The sequence below is a fragment of the Ctenocephalides felis genome, unplaced genomic scaffold (assembly GCF_003426905.1).
Source record: "Ctenocephalides felis isolate EL2017-DRISC unplaced genomic scaffold, ASM342690v1 CF-g0.4_SCAFFOLD_02896, whole genome shotgun sequence".
Classification (NCBI taxonomy): Eukaryota; Metazoa; Arthropoda; class Insecta; order Siphonaptera; family Pulicidae; genus Ctenocephalides; species Ctenocephalides felis.
This window is the reverse complement of record NW_020539050.1, coordinates 24262-40911: the sequence shown is the minus strand read 5'-3', so window position 1 is coordinate 40911 and position 16650 is coordinate 24262. Positions and strand designations below refer to the sequence as shown.

Sequence of the window (16650 nt, the reverse complement as noted above, 5' to 3'; positions counted from 1 at the left end):
GCGACACCCAATATTCCGTTCCTGTCTTGTAACCGGGGGCACAATAAATCGCCACAATATTAATAATAATAATGATGGTTGTATGCGTGAACAGTCTAGAAGTAGTCGTAGGCTTGATGTGGTCGTTGTCGGGGATGAGAGTTGCCGGCGTGGCCTCAGTGTCGGCAAACGTGCGGTCCGGCGCACGAAGGTGTTAGTAAAATGTATTTAATGTGAGCTTTGTTTTTTGGGTTTATACCCAATAGTATTTGATGATTATATTATTCATCATATTAAATATGATGAATTCAAACATTTCCCTTCCGCCTTTTTGTATTATAAACCATCTATGCATTTTAGACATAGTCAGGTATCGTTCATGTTTCATTGAATCACTCTACAAATTGAAAAAGATGAAGAACTTCAACAATCATTGGATAATGCAATGTAAAATATAATTCACTAATGGTTATTTTCCACTAATTTTGAAGAATAAACTGGAAAAATTTTCTATGAATTTATCGAAGAATGGATAGTAATATATGAAGATATCGGGTTAATAAGATTCACCACCAATATCTTAAAAACCAGTAAAGTTTAGCATTGTTCAACAACAATATTTGAAAGTAGAGGGGAAAAGATGTATAACCAGTTATAACCTTGATTCTTATGACTTTGCTATCAGGAGATAAACGGTAATCTTTGAAAATCCATAACAAAAGTATTTCCTTTTGTTGTTAGTTTTTTGGGTTGTGAGCACTGTGATTTAGTTCACGAGGCCTTAATATAAATTTTAACTATTTAATTGTTTTATAAAATGTAATGTTAATTTTGAGTGAGATTCAACACTTTAAAAACTTACATCTGTGTGGGGCACAAATGACCAACTGAACATTGACCACGGCTAAAGATTAAAAAAGACTGGGATTGAATTGTTCCATATTTTTATAGAAAGTGTATAAAACTTCCAGTTTGATTGTATTAACAAAATATGGTCAAACGAATATTGTTATTTTGAATTATATAATTTATTATTATACAAGTAGACTTTGAAGTTTATTGTGTTTATAATACCTCATTGTCGGTACCATTCAAACTATACATCCTTACACTCTTAAAATAAAGTATTCTTTTTTTTATTCTGTAGAAGTTGCTTAGAAATACCTATCTTAGCAAAACAACGTTTGCCGGGTCAGCTAGTGATATATATATTTTAGTGAAGTTTTGTGGATTTCACGCTAGAGCCGGTACTTTTTACCACATTGTACTGCCGCTAATGTGAGGTTTTTGAGCAGATATCCGCTCCCGATGCCTGCTCAAAAACTTCCGCCATCAGTAAGCGTCGCGCGACGTTGTGTGTTGTTTGGTTTTTATTGCTGATGGTAATTTCCTTCTAAAATTATAAGAAGCGATGCTGCTTCAGGTCTTTTATTGGATAGGCAAGGTGCTATGGACATCTAGCACCGTTTGGAGCCTAGAAACATCAGGGAAACAAGCATTCCGACGACTCACTTCTTGTTTTTATATTGAGAAGCGCACTTGCTGTACACGATATAATAGTGATAGGAATAGTTAGACTAAGATAAAAGTAAAATTAGGTTTATGTTTGCGTTTAATAGAGTTGGGACCGCCAAATTCAAAACAGTCAGCAATTCCCGAATTTTAAAATAATATGTAGAGTATTTTAATTACTTGTGTTCAATTCTCGCTCTTAGTCTTACTCTTGCCATGCTTTTCTTTTGTTGTGTGTTTTCTGTTTTTACATTGTTAAGTAAACATTGTTGGTAATAAGTAAGTAAATAGGTTTAGGTTGATTAAGAAACAAATGCGTTTATGTTTTACACAAGTCAAGTTTATGTTGAATGTATATTTGTTGTAGTTATAATGTCATTGTCTTTACGTGTTGTTAATGTTGCCATTGTTAGAATCGATTAAAAAGCCGTTAATATAAGAATATTAGGATATAGTGTTATGTTTTTTAGTTTTGAATGTGTTTAGTTTGAATGAATAATAGTGATAAGTTTAGATATTTTTGTGATCATTTTATGAGTGTTTTTATGTTATTTACTTTTATTATGTCTGATAATTTTAATACTTGATAAATCTTTTGTTCACTAAATTTGATAGGTTTAATTAATTATAATCGATTTTGCTATTGTATTTGAATATAGGCTATATATAAGCAATAATAAAAGCAATAAGCCTAGGTCGAAGTTTTATTAGACAGTGGATAAGTGAAGTGGCGTTTTTTTTGGTTGGTTATAACACTTTTTGGACAAAAACGTTAAAACTACTAATGTGATCTTACTTTCTGTGAAAAACTGTTGTGAAGTAAATAATTTCGACAATGCAAGAAAAAATGAAACGCGTGTACGACTACATTATTGGAACATCGTGACCCGAATTGTGGCTTAGGGCGCTGGGGGTCGACGCCTATGCAGATGACATGCCGGATTGAGGAAAAGTCAGCCTACGGGAGGAGAGCAAACCGCAGATCGGACAAGTTGGAATGCGCCATCGACGTCTCATCCGGGGAGCAAACAATAATTATAATTATTGTTTATGCTATATATAATTTACTCCTACTTATATCAAGAAGCGATAAGAGCCTCCGTGGCGCAATTGGCTAGCGCGTTCGGCTGTTAACCGAAAGGTTGGTGGTTCGAGCCCACCCGGGGGCGTAAAGTTGTTATTATTTATACTCTGGAATATTTTTTTTTTTTTATTTATTTTTTATTGGCTTTGTAAGCTTGTACATTGGCCATTATTTACAGAATTTCACATCTACAAAAATTAAGACTATATATATATATATATATATATATATATATATATATATAAATCCACATGCATACATACTCATTCACACACATATATACATATATATACACGTACATATACATATATATACACATACACATACGCACACATATGCACAAAAACATATACATCTAATTTTAATTACACTATGTTGATCTCTATACCATTATTCTAGTTTCACTTATATACTCGTATATAGCATCATACGTTACAGTGTCTGCCAACATCAGTCTCAGGTTTGTGGGAAGTGGGATCCTCAGTTTTGTTAATTTATTCCATAGTTTTTCTCTTTTTTCCTCCATATGTCTACACTCCATAATTAGGTGATTGGCATCTGCATTATTTGCTTCGCCAAGACAAAAACAGTACGGATTGATGTTAATTCCGATCCTATTCAAGTGAAAAGGCGTAAGGGTGTGATTGGTTCTCAGACGATTAAAGATGCAGTAAAAATGACGACTCCTCGTAAATTTGTCGTACCATGGTTTGACGGGAATTTTTTCTTGTATGGCTGCATAAAATTGTCCTTTTTCACGAGATGACTCTTGGAATTCCAATTGCCACTCCTTATATTGTGGCGATATCAAGCAGGCTGGTTTTTGATTTGTAAAAAACAATGGGACATGTCATGTATATTTTTGATATCGAAAATATTTTTATAGTTAATAAATTTATATTTTTTTATTATGTTGGGAGTTTCTAATTAAATATATTATCATAATCATTACAACTCCCACATTGGTGACTCACGACGATGGAGATGAAGACAAAAAAAAGGAGTTTTATTTTTCGAGGATTTAAGAAAAATTGATTTTGACGCAGCACCATAATCACTGGTCTTCAGAGACGACCTATAAGGTACGTCCAGTCCAATCCATCATAGTTAACGTACTTACTATCTGGATCAGACTTCCGAGGTTACTCATTTGGTATACCCAGACCTCAGTATTTATTGCTGACAAAAAAAATAATTTGGAGCCTGAACTTTTCATTGGAATGCAATTCAACCTCTCTTTCTCTGTTAACTCAACAAATCGTCTTATAATGCTACCTCCCATTATCGGTGACAACGATGAGTCAAAACAAAATTTGACATAATTTATTGGATTCCACAATTCTGGACTCTTATGTCAAAGAAACCAATGATCCTGATTTGGATAAAGAGCCAACTTCTTTCTCTGATCGGAACTCATCAGATACGAATGCAACACTTGCAGAAATGGAAACTGTACCCATAAATTATGCATTCTAAACATTAAGTTATTCTGATATAACTAATACCCATTAGATCGAGGCTGAATATTAGAAGTTCACCGACATCGAGGTACAGGAAATTTTCCACATTTTTTTTTTTAAGTCAGAACCTTATGCAGAATATGGAGTTGATGGCAGGTCAAATCACCACATACGGTGGATCTGCTGACGAAACATGGAAATTTGTAACTGACCAGTATTACAACACTGGTCTGCTATAATCTGCTTTCCCACCACATTTTTATAACGTGTTTCCCTGTATTTTTTTTTTAAACTGTGAGATCAACACTGGGCAGGGAGTGTGTGGCGATATCAAGCAGGCTGGTTTTTGATTTGTAAAAAACAATGGGACATGTCATGTATATTTTTGATATCGAAAATATTTTTATAGTTAATAAATTTATATTTTTTTATTATGTTGGGAGTTTCTAATTAAATATATTATCATAATCATTACAACTCCCACAATATATTTTTGCCTTAAAGAGGTTTTTGATATCTTGGAGGGATATTCCATCTTCTACGATTATACCCGTGCTTATTGCATCTTTTGCTCCTTTGTCAGCAGTTTCATTCCCTGTTACTCCAATATGACTCTTGATCCAAATTAAGTAAACGGATTTTTTTTTGAGAGCATGTAATGTATATGATTAAGAGTATCTAACACTAAAAAACTTGGGTCTCTGCCTATAGATAGCAGGCTCTCTAAAGATGATCGGCTATCACTGAATACAACTGCTTTCTCTAAGCCAAGTGTGGCGATGTTCCGAATACATTTGTTTATGGCATACATTTCAGCTGTATAAATCGACGCATTTATATCTAACTTATATTTAGTATATATGTTAGTGTTCAGATGATAGATGCAAGCACCTACGCCCTCAGAACCTTTTGAACCATCTGTGAAGAAAACCTCGAAGTCTGGAAACGTGTTTTTAATTTTATCTTCAATTTCTAATCTATACCCCCAATCAATTGGACTGCTATATGTATTACAAAATTCCATCTGTATGATATTTTGAACGTTTGTAGTCGTGATTTCATAGTCGAAGTAGAATTTTGTTGCTTTGTTTTGTTCTTCTAATGGCTTGCATTTGTATTCTGTTTCTGAGAACACCGACATAAGTATAGGTTTCTTCTTATTTTGCCAATATTGTCTGTTCTGACGGTTGTTAGCACTACTAATTTTTTGTATCACCTCTACGTTGTTAGATCTTATCCTGTCAATAACGAATTTTGTTGCTAACAGTTTCCTCCTCAAATGCAAATGGGCGTTGAACGCAAAACTCCCAGGCAATACCTTATAGCTTTATTTTGCAGGGTATCCAGTTTGCGCAGTAGATTTTTACTTGCATCCCCATAAATGAAGCAGCCATAATCGAGTTTAGATAATATAAGCTGTTTATATATCCCGATTGCAACCTTTACGTCAGCGCCATACATCATGTGATTTAATACTCTCAAGATATTTAATGCATCTTCACATTTTCTTGACAGATTTTCCAAATGTGGACCCCATCGTAATTTATTATCTATAGTCAATCTATAGTCCAATCCCAGACATTTTGTGGAAGTTTGTATTTTTAATGTGTATCTACCTAATTTTATTGACTCCATCGCAATAGAATTCCTTTGTCTGGTGAAAAAGGATACTGCACTTTTATTCTCCGGAATTGAAAATCCCAGTGATGTGGTCCATTTTCCAAATGACGTCATGGTCTGATTCATTTTTTTGATCACATCATTTAATGACACTCCACTATGTGATAATATTATATCATCTGCATATTGCATGATCCGAACGTCCTGGCCAATCTCATTTTGAAGGTGTGCCGTATATACGTTGAACAACAAGGGACTAAGGACAGAACCCTGAGGTAAACCTTCCGACATATACCGTGGCCCATAATGCGTATCTTTACATCTGAGGACTAATTTTCGATCTTTCAATAAGTGATAAATGTGAACAATAAATCTCTTAGGGAGTTTTAATTCATATAGAATGTTTATTAAAATCGGTATTTGAACCCTGTTGTATGCGTTCTCCAGATCCAAGTTGATAGTCAATACACAATTTTTCTTTGCCAGGTTGTTGTGAATTTCATAGACGAAACTAGTTAGAACATCATACGTGCCTCTTTTGTTTCTGAAACCTTGCATATAACTTGGCAATTTCTTTTTATTCTCGAGCCACCACTCGATTCTTCTTTTCATTAAGCGTTCGAATGTTTTGGACATACATGACGCTAGAGAAATCGGCCGATATGATTCTATTTTTGTTGCATCCTTATTAGGCTTTAGGACTGGAATTGTGATATATGTCCTCCAGTCTTTTACAGCAATCTCTTTAGTCCAGATGTCGTTGAAGACCTTCAGTAGAATTTTTTTCCCCTTATCTGATAGGTTACTTAGCATGGGGTAGTGTATATTGTCATTACCCGGCGCAGTATTACTATTCCTTTTTAGTGCCAAATGTAATTCATCAATGGTAAAGGGACCTTCTAATTCGTCATTTTTTTCCATGTCCTGTATGTTGACGTCATTAATTACCGTATCCGGAGTAAGTGAGTTAAGAAACTGATCAGCTAAGTTGTTAGGAAATGCATTGGTTCGAGGGGCTCCATTTTTCATAACCTTTATATGGTGCCAGATTTGTTGTGAAGACATGTTTCTAGAGAAGGAGTTACAAAACTCTGTCCATTTATCGTATTTTTTCTTTTTAAATACAAATCGACACTTAGCTACCGCTCGCTTGTATTTTATATAATTGTCTATGTTTGGTATTTCTTTGTATTTCTTAATTGCTTCCGATTTTATTTTCTTCACTTTGTTGCACTCCTCGTCCCACCAAGGATTTGATTTATTTCTATATTTCGTACCCAAATACGGATTTGTTTTTGGAATATTCATTAGTGCTGCATTATTAATGCATTCAATAAACTTGGAATAGGAAATCATCGGATTGGAGTTGAGATTAGTATTCGACAACATTCTGTCTACAGTTTGCGCATAACCTGACCAATCTGCATCTTTAATTTTCCACCGATATCTGTTTACTGGACTATGATCGTATTTAAACCTATTCTCGTTGCCTAATTTAAAATTAATACTAATTGCTAAATGATCAGATCCTAGAGTTTCATTTAATACACTCCATTCAGCCCTAATCATCACTGATGGACTGCATATTGTTAAGTCTACCGCGGAAGGATTCCTATCGTGCCTTCTTATCATTGTAGGTGCTCCGTCATTCATAAGACATAAACCCTCTGCGTTTATGGCTTCACTAAGATTTATGCCTGCATTATTGTTTTTTAACCCTCCAAAACTTATGTGGTGAGCATTACAGTCCCCTGCTAGTATTAACGGTTGATTTAGTTCCTGGAATAGCGACACCCAATATTCCGTTCCTGTCTTGTGACCGGGGGCACAATAAATCGCCACAATATTAAGTGTTATGTTATGTATGGTCAGCTTAATTCCACAAATCTGAATTTTATTGGTAATGAAACTGTTTAAATTTAACGTCTGAAATTGGTATCCTCGGCGGATGAGTATTCCAACTCCTCCATAACCATCTTCTCTATTCTTTGATATAAAGGCGTATCCAGATATCTGAAATATATTATTATCTTTGAGCCATGTTTCAGATAATATTACGATATCTATATGGTTGGTGTTCAAATAGGATTCTAAATGCAGCTTATTTGAAAAAACAGATCTGATATTGATTTGAATAATTTTTAGCATTATTATTATTATTTTTTTTTATGATATTATCACTAAATAATTTTAAGCTTCTATACGTAATATACTGTGCTCACAGCCAAATCAGACTTGTTTGTCGGGTCCAAATTTAGACCTCATCATTTTGTTTAGTATTTCTGACAACAGGTTATAATGTTCAGCGCTATTAGGAATGTATATATGTTTAATTTTTTCAATGAATTCGTTTAAGAAATTTAATGAACCATCTTGTTGAACATTGCTATTATTTTCGACTATTGCAGATTCACGTTCCACGCTCGGTTTTAACCTTTTTCTTGGGTTGAGGTTAAATTCGGTTTTGTTGTTTCTATTTGATACAGGTTCCTTCACTAACTGTTTTTTTATTGAAGATCCAGAATTGAATGGAGTATTGCTTTTGGTAATTTTGTAAGTCGATCTTTTAGGTTTATGAAAGGTTATCGGATTTAAAAATTCCGGTTGCTCCTCCTCCTCTAGATCAGAAAGGGCGTCGAACCTATTTTTAGTTGTCTTTCTGTCTGTATCAGATGCTGGTTTTGCATACAAACCTGGAAATTCTTTATCTTTGCCCGTGAAACTGAATCCGACTTTTGACTTGTTTGCATAGCTGTCTTTATACAATATATTTCTGGCTTCATGGTATGCTAGATTCTGCCAAGCCATAATTTCTTTAATTTTTTTATTTTTAATAAATACCGTGCATTCTTTATCATTTGCAGGGCGATCCCCATTGCACAACGCACATAGAAATTTGGATGCTATACATATTTTCGCATTATGTTCTCCGGAACATTTCATACATCTCTCTTTTCCTCTACATTGGTCCTTAACGTGATTGAACCGACAGCATTTGTAGCATTGGACCACTTTCTGTACAAACGGTCGAACCTCACATTTTACCGAATGTATAGCTACCTTATTCGGTAAACTTGTGCCTCTAAACGTTAATTTGACACATTGTGATGAGTATTTTATTGTATTATTATTTTTCGGTCTTAAACATACCACGTCTATAATCGGAATATCTGTTTCAATGGCGTTTATAATTTCTTGTTCTGAGAGATTGGCATCCACATCAAATATTATGCCATGCCTTACAAGTAGGTATTTCGGGATGTATGCCTTCAGATTATTTTTTTCTAAAATTTTGTCATCTAGAATTTTGTTCGCCACCCTGGCGCTTTTAAATTCCATCTTTACTTTATTTTTTCCTATAACCGAAACTTCTGTCAAACCAAATTTGAAATATGCCCCTGCATTATGTATGATTTTTCCCAAGGCCATCGGATGCAGTCGGCCTATATTTTTGTCCTTGGATTCAACAAATATAGTGTAAGGGCCCATATCGCAACCTTCAAAACGTATCAAATTATTTAATGGATTAACTCTTTCATTTGATTTATTTTGATCGTTTATATTGTTGTCGTCACTTATTAGATCTTTTGTTATTTCCATTGTTGTATCACTGTTATTTAACGCTAAATTACTGTTTTCCCCTTTATTTTCCTTTAGTTCTAACGTTTCCCTTTTATTATTATCTGCACTTACATTGTTGATATTATATTTATAATTAACATTAACACTATTCTTAATATTCAAATCACAACTACTAACTGATTCATTTTCTACACTAATTACACTTTCAGTATCACAAAAATCCATGTCACTCGATCTATTTAAACAAGTGTTCTTTGCATCTGCTGTTATCTCTCCAATCGCAGAGCGGCAGGTAAAAAGGTTTGGGTCAGGTGGTCGGCCGCACTGACCATCCGACTCGGAAGACATTATGTAATTATTTACGATTATTTATTCGATGTGAATCGCTCGGCTGCTACAATCGAACTGCAACAATTTTTAATGTACTCTGGAATATTCAATGCATATTGTTTATACCCAATAGTATTTGATGATTATATTATTGATCATATATGTAGTTTACACGAGCCCGGACATTTCTTTAAATTCGAGCACATATTATGTACTACAGTATTGTATATTGGATCGAGAACATATTATTTACAACAATATTGTACATTGGTTCCAACACAAACATGCACTGGATAAAACCCGTGGCTTGTTGGTCTAGCGTTATGATTTCGGCTTAGATATTAAACGTAAGTGGCAAATCATGTGTGAAATGTGTTTATTGAGTAGAACCCGTGGCATATTGTACATTGGATGCAACACAAATACACAGTGGGTACAACCCGTGGCTCGTTGGTCTAGGGGTATGATACCCGCTTTGGGCGCGGGAGTCCCGGGTTCAAATCCCGGACGAACCCTGACATTTCTTTAAATTCAAGTGTCTATTATTTACTACAATGTTGTACATTGTATCCAACACAAACACGCACTGGATAGAACCCGTGGCCCGTTGGTCTAGGGGTATGATTTTGGCTTAGATAATAAACGTAAGAATCATATGTAAAATGTGTTTATTGAGTATACCGCGTGGCTCGTTGGTCGGACGAGCCCGGACTTTTCTTTAAATTCGAGCACATATTATTTACTACAATATTGTACATTGGATGCAACATGGGTTACAGATTAGTGTAGATATAAGTTCCATGTTAGAATAAACAATGTTTTAGGATAAGTGATTATTAAATGTAAATATAGGTTAGTTAATTAAGTAACGAACAAACGCCTTTTCATTAGTAATATTTAAAGTTTAACCGAAACGTTTGTGGATTGAACCCACTCGGGGGCATACAATAATTGTTATTCATTCCCATTATTGTTCAATAATTATAATTATTGTTTATGTTTTATATAATTTACTCCTACTATTATTAACAGCGCGGTAAAAGCCACCGTGGCGCAATTGGCTAGCGCGTTCGGCTGTTAAGCGAAAGGTTGGTGTTCGAGCCCACCCGGGGGCGTAAAGTTGTTACTGTTTATACTCTGGAATATTCAATGCATATTGTTTATACCCAATAGTATTTGATGATTATATTATTCATCATATATATATATATATATATATATATATATATATATATATATAATTTGCACGAGCCCGAACATTTCTTTAAATTCGAGCACATATTATTTACTACAGTATTGTATATTGTGTCGACAACATATTATTTACAACAATATTATGATTTCGGCTTAGATATTAAACGTAAGTGGCAAATCCAAAACATGGTCTAGGGGTATGATTTCCGCTTAGGGTGCCGGTGGTCCCGGGTTCAAATCCCGGACGAGCCCGGACTTTTCTTTAAATTCGAGCACATATTATTTACTATAATTTTGTACATTGGATGCAACACAAACACGCACTGGGTAGAACATGTGGTTCGTTGGTCTAGGGGTATGATTCCCGCTTTGGGTGGGGCAGGTCCCGGGTTCAAATCTTGGACGAGCGCGGGCATTTCTTTCAATTCGAGCGCATATTATTTATTACATGGGGGTACAGCGTTTCAGAAGCTGTCTATTAGAATAGTTAATTACATAAATTAGTTTTACTAAGCATCCCTTGTGGGGATCGAACCCACAACCTTTGGATTAGAAGTCCAACGCGCAATCCGCTGCGCCAAAGGGACCACAGCCTCAAAAAACTTTTGTTTGCATTGATTCTTAATTATTATATCTGATATTGATGATAAAAAAAAGTTACAGATTTGTGTTATTTATTGGGTGTAAGATTAATTGTTGTTTATACCCGTTATTGTTTGATGATTATAAATATTGTTTATCCTATATATCATTTATTCCTACTCTTATCAATAGCACGACAAGGGCCTCCGTGGCACAAGTGGCTAGCGCGCTCGGCTGTTAACCGAAAAGTTGATGGTTCGAGCCCACCCTGGGGCGTATAGTGGTTATTACTAATACCCTGGAATATTAAAAGAATATTTTTTATACCCAATAGTATTTAATGATTATATTGTTCATCATATTGTTACGAATGTGTGAGTGAGCACCCACATAACTACATAACTACCCCTTTCAGTCATCAGGTAGTCATGGTCGAGGGTGTGCGTTGCCCGCATGGCCTCAAAGTCGGCAAACGTGCGGTCCAGCGCACGAAAGGGTTAATAAAATGTTTTTAATGGAAGCCTAGAGGACGTCATGGGGAGACAGCGTTTCGGAAGCTATGCCCCGAACCGAAAGTAGACTTTGTATAGTTTGTATAGTTTATAGGAGTGAAGTAAATGTTAACTCTTTGTGTGTGAAGTGAATAGGGCCCGATGTATGGACAGGTATTGGACACTGGTTGCGCCGTGGGTTACAGATTGGTGTAGATATAGGTTGCATGTTAGAATAAGCAATGTTTTAGGATAAGTGATTATTAAATGTAAATATAGGTTAGTTAATTAAGTAACGAACAAACGCCTTTTCATTAGTAATATTTAAAGTAACTAGTCTCTTACAGGATTGCGACGTCACGGTAAGGTTGTAGAAAGACCGCGAATGTACACAATAATAATAAATTAGAGCTTGACTAAAGGAGTATAGTAAATAAATAAAAGGATATTCATGACAAATAAAAAGGAGTCCATGACAATACATATAGTTCACCCCTACTATTATCAGCATTACGACAAGGGTCTACGAGGAAAAATATTTATTATTTATACCCTAGAATATTTAATGAAAATTGTTTATATCTAATAGAATTTCATGATTTTATTGTTTATCATATATATAGTTTATCCCTAGTATTATCAGTATTATGACAAGAGCCTATTGTAATTATTGTTTGTGCTATATATAATTTACTCTTTGCGTGCGGGATGTCCCGGGTTCAAATCCCGGACGAGCCCTGACGTTTCTTTAAATTCGGGTGCCTATTATTTACTACAATGTTGTACATTGGATCCAACACAAATACGCACTGGGTATAACCCGTGGCTCGTTGGTCTAGGGGTATAGGGGTTTATTGAGTAGACCACGTGGCTCGTTGGTCTAGGGTTATAGGGTCCCTTAGGGTGCGGGAGGTCCCTTTAAATTCGAGCCCATATTATTTACTACTATGTTGTACATTGGATGCAACACAAACACGCACTGGGTAGAATATGTCGTTCGTTGGTCTAGGGGTATGATTTCCGCTTAGGGTGCTGGAGGTCCCGGGTTCAAATTGCGGACGAGCCCGGACTTTTCTTTAAATTCGAGCACATATTATTTACTACAATGTTGTGCATTGGATGCAACACAAACACGCACTGGGTAGAACATGTGGTTCGTTGGTCTAGGATTATGATTCCCGCCTTGGGTGCGGGAGGTCCCGGCCTATTAAATACTACAATGTTGTACATTGGATCCAACACAAACTGGATAGAACCCGTGGCTCGTTGGTCTAGGGGTATGATTTTGGCTTAGATAATAAACGTAAGTGGCAAATCATATGTAAAATGTGTTTATTGAGTACACCGCGTGGCTCGTTGGTCTAGGAGTATGATTTCCGCTTAGGGTGCCGGAGGTTCCGGGTTCAAATCCCGGACGAGCCGGAACCTTTCTTTAAATTCGAGCACATATTATTTACTACAATGTTGTACATTGGATGCAACGTGGGTTACAGATTAGTGTAGATATAAGTTCCATGTTAGAATAAGCAATGTTTTAAGATAAGTGATTATTAAATGTAAATATAGGTTAGTTAATTAAGTAACGAACACACGCCTTTTCATTAGCAATATTTAAAGTTTAACCAAAAGGTTGGTGGATTGAACCCACTCGGGGGCGTAAAATAATTGTTATTCATACCCATTATTGTTCAATAATTAAAATTATTGTTTATGCTATATATATTTTACTCCTACTATTATCAACAGCGCGATAAGAGCCTCCGTGGCGCAATTGGCTAGCGCGTTCGGCTGTTAACCGAAAGGTTGGTGGTTCGAGCCCACCCGGGGGCGTAAAGTAGTTACTGGTTTTACTCTGAAATATTCAATGCACATTGTTCATACCCAATAGTATTTGATGATTATATTATTCATCATATTAATTAGTAATGTGCCGACTCGAAAATTTCCTGACTCGAGTGAATCAATTCGAATCAAGTTCATATATGAACAATTATAATTTAAGAGAAGAAATAATATCATTTTAATAATGTTATAAGTGAAATAGTTAATTTAGTAAGCAATTAATTCCAAAAAGTGCAACGATGAATACATTTATATTATATATATATATATATATATATATATATATATAATAAACTAGCTACAAATATAACTAATATTTCAAGTGAATATACAGTAAAATATAATCAAACACTTCTCTATCACTAAAGCATATAAAACAATATTCTTAATCTTACGTTGAACGAATCCATGTGTATATTATTGATTGTTTAGATTTAATCTAAACAGGGGGCTGAATCTAACGTCTTACGAATGACTTAAAATTCAATCCACTACTGTAAAGATTGATATTATTTCATTTGTGTGAATTTGCCATTACTTGCATAATTAAAATATGATAATTTTGTATGTGTATAAAATTCGTTGTGTAGTTTATTTTGATAATAATTAAAATCTAAATCGCGTATTTATTATCTAAATGAGTTTTTGATATTTCATAAACAAATTTGCTCTCAGCGCTTAGTCAAAAATAAACAAACACTCAAGACCCATACGCACTGCATCTCGATAAGTCGATACGCTAAAACAGGGACACATGTTTCGAACTCAAGTCGGAATGATTCAGTTTGAGTCATATGAACTCGGATGAATTCATAACGACTTGAAGTCGGAATAAGTCGGTTTGAGTCATAGGAAATCGGATAAATTCATATCGACTTGAAGTCGGAATAAGTCGGTTTGAGTCATAGGAACTCGGATGAATTCATATCGACTTGAAGTCGGAATAAGTCGTTTGAGTCATAGGAACTCGGATGAATTCATATCGACTTGAAGTCGGTTTGAGTCATAGGAACTCGGATGGTATTGTTAGACAATGAATGCGGTTAAAGTCATATAAATTGGAGTCGGGTGTTACATTTAAGCGTATTAAAGCCGGGTGACTCGCATGATTTAATTCAAGATTTATTTTTTATATTTATTATTATTATTTTTTGTATTTATTATTATTATTATTTATATTATTGTAATATTGAATTAAATTAAAACATTTTTTTATACTTATGAAAATTTGTGTTCATACATGTTTTATCACAGTGAATATTTCGCAGCTTGATGCGAGTTGATTCGAATCAAGTAAAATCTGATTCGAATCAAGTCGTTAAAGGCTTGATTCGAATGATTCGAATCACTTGATTCGACTTGGCACATCACTAATATATATATAATTTGCACGAGTACGGACATTTCCTTAAATTCGAGCACATATTATTTACTACAGTATTGTATATTGGATCAAGAACATATTATTTACAATAATGTTGTACATTGGTTCCAATACAAACATGCACTGGATGAAACCCGTGGCTTGTTGGTCTAGGGTTATGATTTCGGCTTAGATATTAAACGTAAGTGGCAAATCCAAAAGTTGGTTTAGGGGTATGATTTCCGCTTAGGGTGCGGGAGGTTCTTTAAATTCGAGCACATATTATTTACTACAATGTTGTACATTAGATGCAACACAAACACGCACTGGGTAGAACATGTGGTTTGTTGGTCTAGAGGTATGATTCCCGCTTTGGGTGGGGGAGGTCCCGGGTTCAAATCCTGGACGAGCCCGGACATTTCTTTAAACTCGAGCACATATTATTTACTACAATAATGTACATTGGATCGAGAACATATTATGTACTACAATGTTGTACATTGGATGCAACACAAACACGCACTGGATAGAACCCGTGGCTCGTTGGTCTAGGGGTGTGATTTTGGCTTAGATAATAATTGTAAGTGGTGAATCATATGTAAAATGTGTTTATTGAGTATATCGCGTGGCTCGTTGGTCTAAGGGTTCGATCCCACCCGGGGGCGTAAAGTAGTCTGGAATATTCAATGCATATTGTTTATACCCAATAGTATTTGATGATTATATTATTCATCATATATGTAGTTTACACGAGCCCGGACATTTCTTTAAATTCGAGCACATATTATTTACTACAGTATTGTATATTGGATGTTGGAAACAATGTTGTACATTGGTTCCAACACAAACATGCACTGGATAAAACCCGTGGTTTGTTGGTCTAGGGTTATGATTTCGGCTTAGATATTAAACGTAAGTGGCAAATCATGTGTAAAATTTGTTTATTGAGTAGAACCCGTGGCATATTGTACATTGGATGCAACACAAATACGCAGTGGGTACAACCCGTGGCTCGTTGGTCTAGGGGTATGATTCCCGCTTTGGGTGCGGGAGGTCCCGGGTTCAAATCCCGGACGAACCCTGACATTACTTTAAATTCGAGTGCCTATTATTTACTACAATGTTGTACATTGGACCCAACACAAACACGCACTGGATAGAACCCGTGGCTCGTTGGTCTAGGGGTATGACTTTGGCTTAGATAATAAACGTAAGTGGCAAATCATATGTAAAATGTGTTTATTGAGTATACCGCGTGGCTCGTTGGTCTAGGAGTGTGTTTTCCGCTTAGGGTGCCGGAGGTTCCGAGTTCAAATCCCGAACGAGCCCGGACTTTTCTTTAAATTCGAGCACGTATTGTTACGAATGTGTGGGGTAGCACCCACACACAGTTATAAAATAACACACAACTACCCCTCTCCCTATATGCATAAAAACGCCATGTCTCTGATGAGGAATGTGTCCGCAGGCTGAGGATGGTTGTATGCGTGAACAGTCTAGAAGTAGTCGTAGGCTTGATGTGGTCGTTGTCGGGGATGAGAGTTGCCGGCGTGGCCTCAGTGTCGGCAAACGTGCGGTCCGGCGCACGAAGGTGTTAGTAAAATGTATTTA

At 35.5% G+C, this 16650-nt stretch overlaps 6 non-coding genes across 6 annotated transcripts; 5 read left to right on the top strand and 1 right to left on the bottom strand.

Moving 5' to 3' along the window:
• Positions 1-2586: 2586 nt before the first annotated feature.
• On the top strand, positions 2587-2660 carry Trnan-guu. Its single transcript has one exon. It is a non-coding gene; the product is annotated as a tRNA-Asn (tRNA).
• A 7351-nt stretch (positions 2661-10011) lies between these two features.
• Trnap-ugg lies at positions 10012-10082 on the top strand. Its single transcript has one exon. It is a non-coding gene; the product is annotated as a tRNA-Pro (tRNA).
• A 1193-nt stretch (positions 10083-11275) lies between these two features.
• On the bottom strand, positions 11276-11348 carry Trnar-ucu. Its single transcript has one exon. It is a non-coding gene; the product is annotated as a tRNA-Arg (tRNA).
• A 1836-nt stretch (positions 11349-13184) lies between these two features.
• Trnap-agg lies at positions 13185-13256 on the top strand. The gene has a single exon. It is a non-coding gene; the product is annotated as a tRNA-Pro (tRNA).
• Positions 13257-13590: 334 nt separating this feature from the next.
• On the top strand, positions 13591-13664 carry Trnan-guu. The gene has a single exon. It is a non-coding gene; the product is annotated as a tRNA-Asn (tRNA).
• Positions 13665-16048: 2384 nt separating this feature from the next.
• On the top strand, positions 16049-16120 carry Trnap-ugg. The gene has a single exon. It is a non-coding gene; the product is annotated as a tRNA-Pro (tRNA).
• Positions 16121-16650: the final 530 nt, after the last annotated feature.